Source organism: Schistocerca americana, unplaced genomic scaffold (genome assembly GCF_021461395.2).
Source record: "Schistocerca americana isolate TAMUIC-IGC-003095 unplaced genomic scaffold, iqSchAmer2.1 HiC_scaffold_287, whole genome shotgun sequence".
NCBI lineage: Eukaryota > Metazoa > Arthropoda > Insecta > Orthoptera > Acrididae > Schistocerca > Schistocerca americana.
In genome coordinates, this window is record NW_025726002.1 from 32,501 (window position 1) to 45,000 (window position 12,500).

A 12,500-nucleotide genomic window follows, 5' to 3' on the forward strand; every position below is an offset into this window, starting at 1 on the left:
ATGTCGACGCGCAATTTGCTGCGTTCTTCATCGACCCACAAGCCGAGTGATCCACCGTCCTGGGTGATCTTTTCTTAGTTTCTCACTGTCTCTTTCAAGACAGTTGCATAGGCGGGACGTAGGCGTGTGGCGGGCCCCTGTTCAAGCGTTCTGTGTCCAACGGCCTCACGGCCGATGGGCGTCGTACGGCTCCACACCGGAGCGGACAGGCAGTCGGGGCGAAAGTCATTCAAAACCGGCGCCAGGCGCCAGGTGCCGCAGGCCAGCCGCTCCAGCGCTTCAGCGCTCGTACCACACAACATAGGCGTTAGTTTTGAGAAGCACGCGTGGTTCCGCACGCGGCGCACGGCTACTGCGAGCCGTACAGGTAGCGTGGGAAAATTTTTTTCACGCACATCGAACGACATGCAGTCTAGTCGGTAATGATCCTTCCGCAGGTTCACCTACGGAAACCTTGTTACGACTTTTACTTCCTCTAAATGATCAAGTTTGGTCATCTTTCCGGTAGCATCGGCAACGACAGAGTCAATGCCGCGTACCAGTCCGAAGACCTCACTAAATCATTCAATCGGTAGTAGCGACGGGCGGTGTGTACAAAGGGCAGGGACGTAATCAACGCGAGCTTATGACTCGCGCTTACTGGGAATTCCTCGTTCATGGGGAACAATTGCAAGCCCCAATCCCTAGCACGAAGGAGGTTCAGCGGGTTACCCCGACCTTTCGGCCTAGGAAGACACGCTGATTCCTTCAGTGTAGCGCGCGTGCGGCCCAGAACATCTAAGGGCATCACAGACCTGTTATTGCTCAATCTCGTGCGGCTAGAAGCCGCCTGTCCCTCTAAGAAGAAAAGTAATCGCTGACAGCACGAAGGATGTCACGCGACTAGTTAGCAGGCTAGAGTCTCGTTCGTTATCGGAATTAACCAGACAAATCGCTCCACCAACTAAGAACGGCCATGCACCACCACCCACCGAATCAAGAAAGAGCTATCAATCTGTCAATCCTTCCGGTGTCCGGGCCTGGTGAGGTTTCCCGTGTTGAGTCAAATTAAGCCGCAGGCTCCACTCCTGGTGGTGCCCTTCCGTCAATTCCTTTAAGTTTCAGCTTTGCAACCATACTTCCCCCGGAACCCAAAAGCTTTGGTTTCCCGGAGGCTGCCCGCCGAGTCATCGGAGGAACTGCGGCGGATCGCTGGCTGGCATCGTTTATGGTTAGAACTAGGGCGGTATCTGATCGCCTTCGAACCTCTAACTTTCGTTCTTGATTAATGAAAACATACTTGGCAAATGCTTTCGCTTCTGTTCGTCTTGCGACGATCCAAGAATTTCACCTCTAACGTCGCAATACGAATGCCCCCGCCTGTCCCTATTAATCATTACCTCGGGTTCCGAAAACCAACAAAATAGAACCGAGGTCCTATTCCATTATTCCATGCACACAGTATTCAGGCGGGCTTGCCTGCTTTAAGCACTCTAATTTGTTCAAAGTAAACGTGCCGGCCCACCGAGACACTCACTCAAGAGCACCCTGGTAGGATTGCAACGGGGTCCGCCTCGGGACGCACGAGCACGCACGAGGCGCGTCGCACGCCTTCGGCTCGCCCCACCGGCAGGACGTCCCACGATACATGCCAGTTAAACACCGACGGGCGGTGAACCAACAGCGTGGGACACAAATCCAACTACGAGCTTTTTAACCGCAACAACTTTAATATACGCTATTGGAGCTGGAATTACCGCGGCTGCTGGCACCAGACTTGCCCTCCAATAGATACTCGTTAAAGGATTTAAAGTGTACTCATTCCGATTACGGGGCCTCGGATGAGTCCCGTATCGTTATTTTTCGTCACTACCTCCCCGTGCCGGGAGTGGGTAATTTGCGCGCCTGCTGCCTTCCTTGGATGTGGTAGCCGTTTCTCAGGCTCCCTCTCCGGAATCGAACCCTGATTCCCCGTTACCCGTTACAACCATGGTAGGCGCAGAACCTACCATCGACAGTTGATAAGGCAGACATTTGAAAGATGCGTCGCCGGTACGAGGACCGTGCGATCAGCCCAAAGTTATTCAGAGTCACCAAGGCAAACGGACCGGACGAGCCGACCGATTGGTTTTGATCTAATAAAAGCGTCCCTTCCATCTCTGGTCGGGACTCTGTTTGCATGTATTAGCTCTAGAATTACCACAGTTATCCAAGTAACGTGGGTACGATCTAAGGAACCATAACTGATTTAATGAGCCATTCGCGGTTTCACCTTAATGCGGCTTGTACTGAGACATGCATGGCTTAATCTTTGAGACAAGCATATGACTACTGGCAGGATCAACCAGGGAGCTGCGTCAACTAGAGCTGAGCAGCCGGCCGCCCGGGAGTGTGTCCCGGGGGCCCGCGCGAACACGCAAGCGTCCGCTCAATTATTCTGCAAACAGGAGGAGGCTGAGCTCCCCTGCACAATACACCTCGAAACCCTCTCAGGTCCCGGCGGCGCGCAGCGCCGTCCTAAGTACTTGGTCGGGTTCGAGAGAGGCGCAATCGCCCGGAGTTTGGCGAGTAGACGCTTTAGGTGCGACCACCCGTGCTCCCAACTGAGCTTGCCGCTGCCGACAGAGGCCCGGGAGCGTGCTGTCGTGGCATTGCCGGCGGGAGACAACACGCGCCACCTACGGTGACCGGCAGCTCCAACGCCAGCGCCACAGAAGGACAAAAGCCCCACTTGGGTGCCGAAGCGAACTCTCCCAGCACAGCGCACGCGCCAACACGTCCGCACAGCTGCGATACAAACCACCTGCGAGAACCGCAGAGGCGACCGAGCAGCAGACGGCGTCGCGGCGCCGAGCGCCGGGCGGCGGCGCATCCTCAGCGCACACAGTCCTCAATCGGACCAGCACACTGCAGATGTCCACCGCGCTTCGCACCGGGCCCGCGAGGACCTCTTTTGGCCGCACGGCGCCGCGTGCAGGGTGCGCCGGCGCGCAGCTGCGCCGCCTGCCGCCTCCGTCGGCCGGCGCGCCTGCCACTGGCCGCCCCCACCAGCCGGCTGTAGCGCGTGCGCCCACGCACCGCGCGGCCAGCACGCCGGGAGGCCCCCCCTCACCGGCCGGGGACGGTCCCACCCAGCCACCGCCGCGTATCGCTTCACACCCAGATGCCATTCACGTTCGTGGGCATGGTGGGTATCGCTGGAACAACCGGTTGGTAGCTCAACCGATCGTCGCCATCACTGATTCACCTCTAGCGAGAACAACCGCACCACAACGGTTTACCAGTTGTTCATTTGCATAACGTCACCAGCAAACGTAGGCGTCCATCGCCATTTGCAAATTCAACGATTGTTGCATGCCTGTGTCAGGTGTCACGACACACTATGTCTGCCCACATACACGCAACAACATGTGCACGCTTCGCGAACACGTGGAAGGTGGCCCCCGTACGTATGCGATGTCCATTGCGCGAACGACTGTCAACCGGCCTCTGTCGCATGTCGCAGATGTGGAACGCAGTGCACCATGCTATCACGGTGTGTGAGAAGAGACGACTACGTCTGACAACACGCGCCACTACATCAACAGACGGCTCATGCTGATCGCCATCCAGGGCATACCACACTGCAATCCAGCTCTTATAGGGAGACGACACGTAGCTGAGTGCACAACATTTGGACCGCATGGTTCGCCGTTGTTGGCGCAGTCGTTGTACGGTCACATGTACCACGATGTATCATTCAGTACATGAGGACCAATGTGCAGTACAGTGTGTGATTTGGACGTACAACATCAGCGGACAGTTGACACAGGCCGTACCACAGCGTAGGCTAAGTGCTTCGCACATGCGAATGCCAATGAACAACTGCAAATGCCAATGAACAACTGCAAAGGGCATTGAGCATGTACGTCCTGCTGCCATCCACATTACAGTGTATAGCTGCAAGGTGTTTAACATGAAGCGATACACTGGGGACCGGGCAGTGCGAGTAGCAAACTATATTGCGGGGGTTGCAGTTAGGCAACACTACACTAATTTAACGCGTCGTATGACAATTACAGAGCAGGTTAAGGCCCAACGTGTGTTGGGTTAAGGCCCAACGTGTGTTGGGTTAAGGCCCAACGTGTGTTGGGTTAAGGCCCAACGTGTGTTGGGTTAAGGCCCAACGTGTGTTGGGTTAAGGCCCAACGTGTGTTGGGTTAAGGCCCAACGTGTGTTGGGTTAAGGCCCAACGTGTGTTGGGTTAAGGCCCAACGTGTGTTGGGTTAAGGCCCAACGTGTGTTGGGTTAAGGCCCAACGTGTGTTGGGTTAAGGCCCAACGTGTGTTGGGTTAAGGCCCAACGTGTGTTGGGTTAAGGCCCAACGTGTGTTGGGTTACGTTAAGGGGCAATGTGGGTTACGTTAAGGGGCAATGTGGGTTACGTTAAGGGGCAATGTGGGTTACGTTACGGCGCAATATAGGTTACGTTACGGCGCAATATAGGTTACGTTAAGGCGCAATAGCGGTTACGTTAAGGCGCAATACAGGTTACGTTAAGGCGCAATACAGGTTACGTTAAGGCGCAATACAGGTTACGTTAAGGCGCAATACAGGTTACGTTAAGGCGCAATACAGGTTACGTTAAGGCGCAATACAGGTTACGTTAAGGCGCAATACAGGTTACGTTAAGGCGCAATACAGGTTACGTTAAGGCGCAATGCAGGTTACGTTAAGGCGCAATGCAGGTTACGTTAAGGCGCAATACAGGTTACGTTAAGGCGCAATACAGGTTACGTTAAGGCGCAATACAGGTTACGTTAAGGCGCAATACAGGTTACGTTAAGGCGCAATACAGGTTACGTTAAGGCGCAATACAGGTTACGTTAAGGCGCAATACAGGTTACGTTAAGGCGCAATACAGGTTACGTTAAGGCGCAATACAGGTTACGTTAAGGCGCAATACAGGTTACGTTAAGGCGCAATACAGGTTACGTTAAGGCGCAATACAGGTTACGTTAAGGCGCAATACAGGTTACGTTAAGGCGCAATACAGGTTACGTTAAGGCGCAATACAGGTTACGTTAAGGCGCAATACAGGTTACGTTAAGGCGCAATACAGGTTACGTTAAGGCGCAATACAGGTTACGTTAAGGCGCAATACAGGTTACGTTAAGGCGCAATACAGGTTACGTTAAGGCGCAATACAGGTTACGTTAAGGCGCAATACAGGTTAGGTTAAGGCGCAATACAGGTTAGGTTAAGGTACGACATAGGTTAGGTTAAGGTACGACATAGGTTAGGTTAAGGTACGACATAGGTTAGGTTAAGGTACGACATAGGTTAGGTTAAGGTACGACATAGGTTAGGTTAAGGTACGACATAGGTTAGGTTAAGGTACGACATAGGTTAGGTTAAGGTACGACATAGGTTAGGTTAAGGTACGACATAGGTTAGGTTAAGGTACGACATAGGTTAGGTTAAGGTACGACATAGGTTAGGTTAAGGTACGACATAGGTTAGGTTAAGGTACGACATAGGTTAGGTTAAGGTACGACATAGGTTAGGTTAAGGTACGACATAGGTTAGGTTAAGGTACGACATAGGTTAGGTTAAGGTACGACATAGGTTAGGTTAAGGTACGACATAGGTTAGGTTAAGGTACGACATAGGTTAGGTTAAGGTACGACATAGGTTAGGTTAAGGTACGACATAGGTTAGGTTAAGGTACGACATAGGTTAGGTTAAGGTACGACATAGGTTAGGTTAAGGTACGACATAGGTTAGGTTAAGGTACGACATAGGTTAGGTTAAGGTACGACATAGGTTAGGTTAAGGTACGACATAGGTTAGGTTAAGGTACGACATAGGTTAGGTTAAGGTACGACATAGGTTAGGTTAAGGTACGACATAGGTTAGGTTAAGGTACGACATAGGTTAGGTTAAGGTACGACATAGGTTAGGTTAAGGTACGACATAGGTTAGGTTAAGGTACGACATAGGTTAGGTTACGGTACGACATAGGTTAGGTTACGGTACGACATAGGTTAGGTTACGGTACGACATAGGTTAGGTTACGGTACGACATAGGTTAGGTTACGGTACGACATAGGTTAGGTTACGGTACGACATAGGTTAGGTTACGGTACGACATAGGTTAGGTTACGGTACGACATAGGTTAGGTTACGGTACGACATAGGTTAGGTTACGGTACGACATAGGTTAGGTTACGGTACGATATAGGTTAGGTTACGGTACGATATAGGTTAGGTTAAGGTACACATTGTTGTAAGGAAAGGTTTAATGGGGGGCGGGGCGGGGCGGCCGGTTTGTTGATTGTGATTATAGTAAGTGGATGCCTGCGGCATCATCTGATTTGCCACGTCAGGATGCACCTTTGGCTCATGACAGGCGGCGCTCTCATTCCATGCTTGTGGCAGACCTGTGTCTTTCATTCCTGCCATTGTTTGTGTGCTGTGAGAGGAGGCAGTATTGTGATGTTGGGTGCACCCCTGTGTAGGACATGTGTGGGTGTTGGTGGCTTGGCTGAGCAATGGTGGTTGTCGGGTGGGTGGGATATTCTGTTTTCTGAGTGGACCTCCCAGTCTGGTTATGACAGTGTGGATTGTCTAATGTGGCGGAGAGGATGCACTGGGTGTTGTTCCATGCTGGTGCTTACATATTGTCTGTGTGCGTGTTACAGGCAGAGAGTAGTGCGTGATAAGGGTGTGTGGCTGACGTGTGGTTGTGATTGTGAGCAGAGTCTTTCAGCATGTATACGGACAGTTGTATACATTATCTGTATTCTGATGGCTCTATCTATTACTAATCAGCGCCGTGTATACGTTTAATCCGGTTCCAGTCGAAACTGTTGTATCTCTGTACATTAGTGACACGGCGAGCCCGCTATGTAGTTACTCGTCTCGGCAGCTTCCACCGGTGTATGGCAAATGATTATAAGGAATCAGTCTAGTCGTCAATACCGATGGTGTGACGTCACATGTCTGGGGTGGGGGACGCTGCGCCCTTCCGGTGGGTCATGGCCTAGAAAGACTCTTCCCACGCAGGGGGGCGTGGACTGTCATTGACTCTTCCAGGTAATATACTTGCCGTACGTTCTTGCGACTGCGAGTGCAACGCTCACCGGTACCGACATGGATGGAGCGCCTCCTAGCTGACCGCTCAGCATCGGCATTCGTACAGAGAGCAACGCGGTCGCGTCTCTAGCTCGTAACTGGTACAGCCCGCAGCTCATGTATAGGGACAGCGGGAATGTCGCATATTGGAGATAACTCTTTTTTTTTTTTTTTACTTTATTGTTATTTTAAAACCTGTACAATTCAGGTAGGCTGGCAGCGGCACACTACGCCGCTCTTCAGCCATAGCGTTTTACAAGAGTATAAAACATGGTGAATGACAATGAACAAAGTGACGGGCAAAAGAGAGAGGTCACAGAGACATAAAAAACACGGAGTCGTTCACATGTGATGATAACAACACTGAAAACACGTCGGCACGGCGCACAAAACACTGATGAGTCCGACGGCACAAGTGAACGTAGGAGTGGGACGGCGGACACCAAAAAACACAATACGACGTCACACACACAAGACACAAAAGGCGACGATCTCCGGCGCGCGAATGTTCACTATACGTGTGCGAGTCCGGGGACCTGCCAAGAGAGGAGGAGGAGGAAGGGGAGTGGGAGAGTGAGAGGGGAGAGCAGAGATGCCACGGGCAGGGGAGATAGGGGGGAGGGAGGAAGGGGGAGAGGAAGCCCGGGGGAAGAGGGGGAAGGGAGGGGACAGGGAGACGGAAAAAGAAGGGAAGAGAAGAGAAGGGAGGGAGGGTGCCGAAAGGAAAGGACACGGGAAGTGGGGGCGGGGCAGGGTCAAAGTTGATAGGAGGGGTAGATGGAGGGGACGAGGACATCATCAGGGAGAGGGAGCTGGCGGAAGCCACCTTGGGAGAGGGTATGGAGGGTGGAGAGATGGAGACCGGGTGGGACGTGAGAATACAGGCGCGGCAGCGGGCGGGGGTGGGAGAGGATTGGGGAAATGAGCGGGTGAGGAGGATCAAGTTTACGTGAGGTGTACAGGATACGTAGCCTTTCAAGGAAAAGGAGGAGGTGGGGGAAGGGGATGAGATCATACAGGATCCGCGTGGGGGAGGGGAGACGGATGCGATAGGCAAGGCGGAGAGCATGGCGTTCAAGGATTTGGAGGGATTTATAGAAGGTAGGGGGGGCGGAGATCCAGGCTGGATGGGCGTAACAAAGGATAGGGCGGATGAGGGATTTATAGGTGTGGAGGATTGTGGAGGGGTCCAGACCCCACGTGCGGCCGGAAAGGAGCTTGAGGAGACGGAGTCTGGAACGTGCCTTGGCTTGGATTGTCTGGAGATGGGGAGTCCAGGAGAGGCGACGGTCGAGGGTGACGCCAAGGTACTTAAGGGTGGGAGTGAGGGCGATAGGACGGCCATAGACGGTGAGATAGAAATCAAGGAGGCGGAAGGAAGGGGTGGTTTTGCCTACAATGATCGCCTGGGTTTTGGAGGGATTGACCTTGAGCAACCACTGGTTGCACCAAGCGGTGAACCGGTCAAGATGGGATTGGAGAAGGCGTTGGGAGCGTTGCAGGGTGGGGGCAAGGGCGAGGAAGGCGGTGTCATCGGCAAACTGGAGGAGGTGGACGGGGGGCGACGGCGGCGGCATGTCCGCCGTGTACAAAAGGTACAGAAGGGGGGAGAGGACGGAGCCTTGGGGCACACCGGCGGAGGGGAAAAAGGTGTAGGAATCGGTGTTATGGATGGTGACATAGGAAGGACGGCGGGAGAGAAAGGAACCGATCAGACGGACGTAGTTAATGGGAAGGGCAAAGGTTTGGAGCTTGAAGAGGAGACCGGAATGCCAGACGCGGTCATAAGCGCGTTCGAGGTCAAGGGAGAGGAAGATGGCGGAGCGACGGGAATTAAGCTGTTCGGAAAGGAGATGAGTGAGGTGAAGGAGAAGATCGTCGGAAGAGAAGGATGGCCGAAAGCCACACTGGGTGACGGGAAGGAGGCGGTGCTGGCGGAGATGTTGGTGGATGCGGCGGGTGAGGATAGATTCCAGGACCTTGCTGAAGACCGAGGTAAGGCTGATGGGACGGTAGGAGGAGACGGCGGACGGCGGTTTGCCAGGTTTAAGGAACATGAGGATACGGGAGGTTTTCCACAGGTCGGGGTAGTAACCGGTGGACAGGACTACATTGTAGAGCCTGGCCAGGGTGGAGAGGAAAGAGACAGGAGCTTCACGAAGGTGACGGTAGGTGGCACGATCGTGACCAGGAGCGGTGTTGCGTTTTGTGCGGAGTGTAGCAATGAGATCCTGTGTAGTGATAGGGGCATTGAGTTCCGTGTGTGTAATGTTGTCCAAGTACTGGAAGCCAGGAGCGAGGGGAGGGGAAGAGGTGTCAGTTCGATCGCGGATATCTGGGAAGAGGGAGTAATCGAACTGGGGATCATCTGGGACGGAAAATACATCGGAGAGGTAGGAGGCAAAGTGATTGGCCTTACTAAGGGAGTCAGGGAAAGGGTGATCATCATGGAGAAGAGGATAATAGGGGGAGGGTTTAGTTCCGGTAAGGCGACGGAAGGCCGACCAGAACTTGGACGAGTTGATTGGTAGGGTTGCATTTAAACGGGTGCATGTCTGTCGCCAGTCCCGGCGTTTCTTAGCCGCGAGCAAATTACGAACGTGTCGCTGGAGTTGCCGGTGGCGTCGTAGTGTGTCCGGGTCACGCGTGCGGAGGAAGGCACGGTAGAGACGACGGGATTCACGGAGGAGGAGAACGGCCTGTGGGGGTAAGGTAGGACGGTGGGGGTTGATGGCGACAGTAGGAACGTGGGCCTCCACGGCCTCAGACAAGGTCCGCTGGAGAAAGGAGGCGGCATGGGTGACATCGTCAGGGTGGTGGTAGGTGAGAGGGTGGCTATCGACCTGGGTGGAAAGGGTATCCCGGTAGGCATTCCAGTCGGCTCGGGAATAGTCGTGGACATACTTAGGGGGAGGGTCAGTACGAGGGTCGGGGCGAGGGCGGCGACCGTCTGAAACGGTGAGGAGGACAGGGAGATGGTCGCTACCAATAGGCTCCAGGACATCCACCGTTATGCGGCCAAGGAGGTTAGGGGAGGAGAGGATAACATCAGGAGTGGAGTTGGATTCAGGACGGGTATGCCGGGGGATGGGGACGAGGTCACCTTGAAGGGTGGAGAGGAACCGATGCCATCGCCGTAACTGGGCAGCGGAACGACTATGGATGTTGAGGTCGGCGGCGATCACGTAGGAGGAAAAGGTACGATCGACGTGGGAGAGGAAGTCGAAGGGAATAGGAGCGTTGGGGCGGACATAGATGGTGGCGCAGGTAACGGTAAGGCCGGGGAAGAAGAGACTAAGGATCAGGTGTTCGGTGGGGTCGGGAAGGAGAGGTTGGAGCCGAACGGGGATCTGGCGGTGGTGACCAATGGCAACTCCGCCACGTGCAATCGGGAGGGGATTATCGGAGCGGTGGAGGAGGTAGGGCGAAGTGTGGACGGTGTGGTGGGGTTGCAGGAAGGTTTCATTGAGGAGGAAGGCATCCACGCGGTGGGTGGCAAGGGTGTGCAGGAACACGTTTTTGTTGGCGGGAAGGGAGCGGATGTTGTTGAAAAGGATACGTTGCTGTCGCGCCATGACTGGGATTTAAACGAGGGTGTCAAGACGGGAGAAGGTGAAATGGGCCTGGTTGTTGGAGTAGGTGGCGTACATCTTGAGTTGGAAGACGGAACGGGCAGCAAGGGAGATCTGCTGGAGGGTGTGAGGGCGCTGGAAGGGATGAACATTCTGGAGGACGATGGTGAGGAACCTGATGATGTCCTCAGCGGTGGGTGGGGGACGAAGGGAATTGCCAGGAGGGGTGGGGGCGTCCAGAGGACGGACAGGGACGGTGAGTTCAGGAGTGGTTGGAGGGGGTCGGGCTTTACACTTTTGGGAGTAGGTGGGATGAGGGAGATTGCAGGTATTACAGGAGGGAGGGGATTGGAGGTTAGGGCACTGCCGGAGGAAGTGCGCCTGCCGACAATGCGGGCAGGTGGGGGCCTCGCGGCACTCAGCTGTGGGGTGCGCATTATAGCGCAGACACCTCTGGCAGCGCAGGGATTGAGGAGGGGAACGGGAAGGGTCGACCTTGTACCGCTGGTGGAAGAGGAGGGCACCCTCCTTCAGGAGACGGTCAATGGAGGGGGCGTCCTCAGAGAAAACCCGCATAAGGCGGGTGGGGCCGGCCGAGTTGAAAATGCGGCGGACCGCACGCACCTCCAGCGTGGGATGGGCCTGGAGCTCCGCCAACACCTCCTCCTCCGTGATCGACGGACTGAGCCGCGTAATCACGGCGGTGAGGGTCGGCGGGCGACGCGGGGGTTGCGGTTGGCGGGTAGGAGATGGAGAAGGAGCAGGGGTAAGGGAGGCGTTGGGACCAAAACGGGTGATGGGGAGACGGGAGAGGATGTCAGTATGGAGGGTTGGGCTGGGGGAGGAGATGAGAACAGAATCGCGGCGAGGAGTGAGGAGGGAGATGGGGGCACCAGGACAATGCTGGCGAAGGAAGAGGGTGAGGTTCCGGGCTTCAAGGAGAGAGGGATCAGGACGGGAGAGGAGGTAGCGGTAGGAGGAAGGGGGAGAGGAGGAGGATGAGGGGGCAGGGACAGGCGGGGAGACTTCCATGGCATCATGGGTGGGGGAAGGAGGACGAGGCGCAGCCTTTTTGGAAGCAGAGGAAGCAGGGGTGCCACCGGGGCGCTTGACGGCGGTGGAGGAGGTGTGGGGGATGGGAACAACGGGAATGTGGCGGGGAGGGGCAGGTCCCGGGGCTGGAGTCGGCGCCGGAGATGGTGACGGTGAAGGCGACGGCGACGACGACGATGACGATGACGGTGGGAGTGGCGGCGGTGATGGCGAAGGTGACGGGGAGAGCTGGGCGTGGGCAGTGGCCCGACGGGCCACCACCCGAGCCGGAGCTGCAGTGACAGGCTGGGGGAGTGGGGGGAAGGGATCAGAACGAGAGGAGCGGGAGGAAGAAGCGGGAGAGGGGGCGACAAAGATAGAGGGTGAAGGGACAGTGAGGAGAGGTGGAATGGAAGGAGGGAGGTGGGACTGGGCACACCAAGTTATAGTGGTGGAGGCGGCGGAAGGGGAGGTATAGACAATGGCGGTGGTGGTAGTAGTGACAGTGGTGGTGGGGGCGGACATGACGGGAGAGAGAAACAAGAACGGACAGAACGAAGAGGAGAGGACAGAAACCGGGGACAGACAAAGACGAAGACGGATGAAGACGAAGACGGCCGTAGACCAGGGTCAGGACGGCGGCGATGGTGGCGACCAGGCGGCACCGGATGGCGGCGGCGGCGGCGGCGGCGGCGGCGGCGGCGGGCACCGGCGGCGGCGGCGGCGGCGGCGGCGGCGGCGAGCACCGGCAGGCGGCGGCGGCGGCGGCGGCGGCGGCGGCGGCGGCGGCGGCGGCGAGCAC

At 55.6% G+C, this 12,500-nt stretch overlaps 2 non-coding genes across 2 annotated transcripts in view; both read right to left on the bottom strand.

Moving 5' to 3' along the window:
• Positions 1-66, bottom strand: part of LOC124579037 — a 155-nt gene extending 89 nt beyond the window's left edge. The window contains exon 1 of the ribosomal RNA XR_006972791.1: positions 1-66. This exon is cut by the window's left edge and continues 89 nt beyond it. This is a non-coding gene — a ribosomal RNA (5.8S ribosomal RNA).
• A 354-nt stretch (positions 67-420) lies between these two features.
• Positions 421-2,330, bottom strand: LOC124579042. The gene has a single exon (XR_006972795.1). It is a non-coding gene; the product is annotated as a small subunit ribosomal RNA (ribosomal RNA).
• Positions 2,331-12,500: the final 10,170 nt, after the last annotated feature.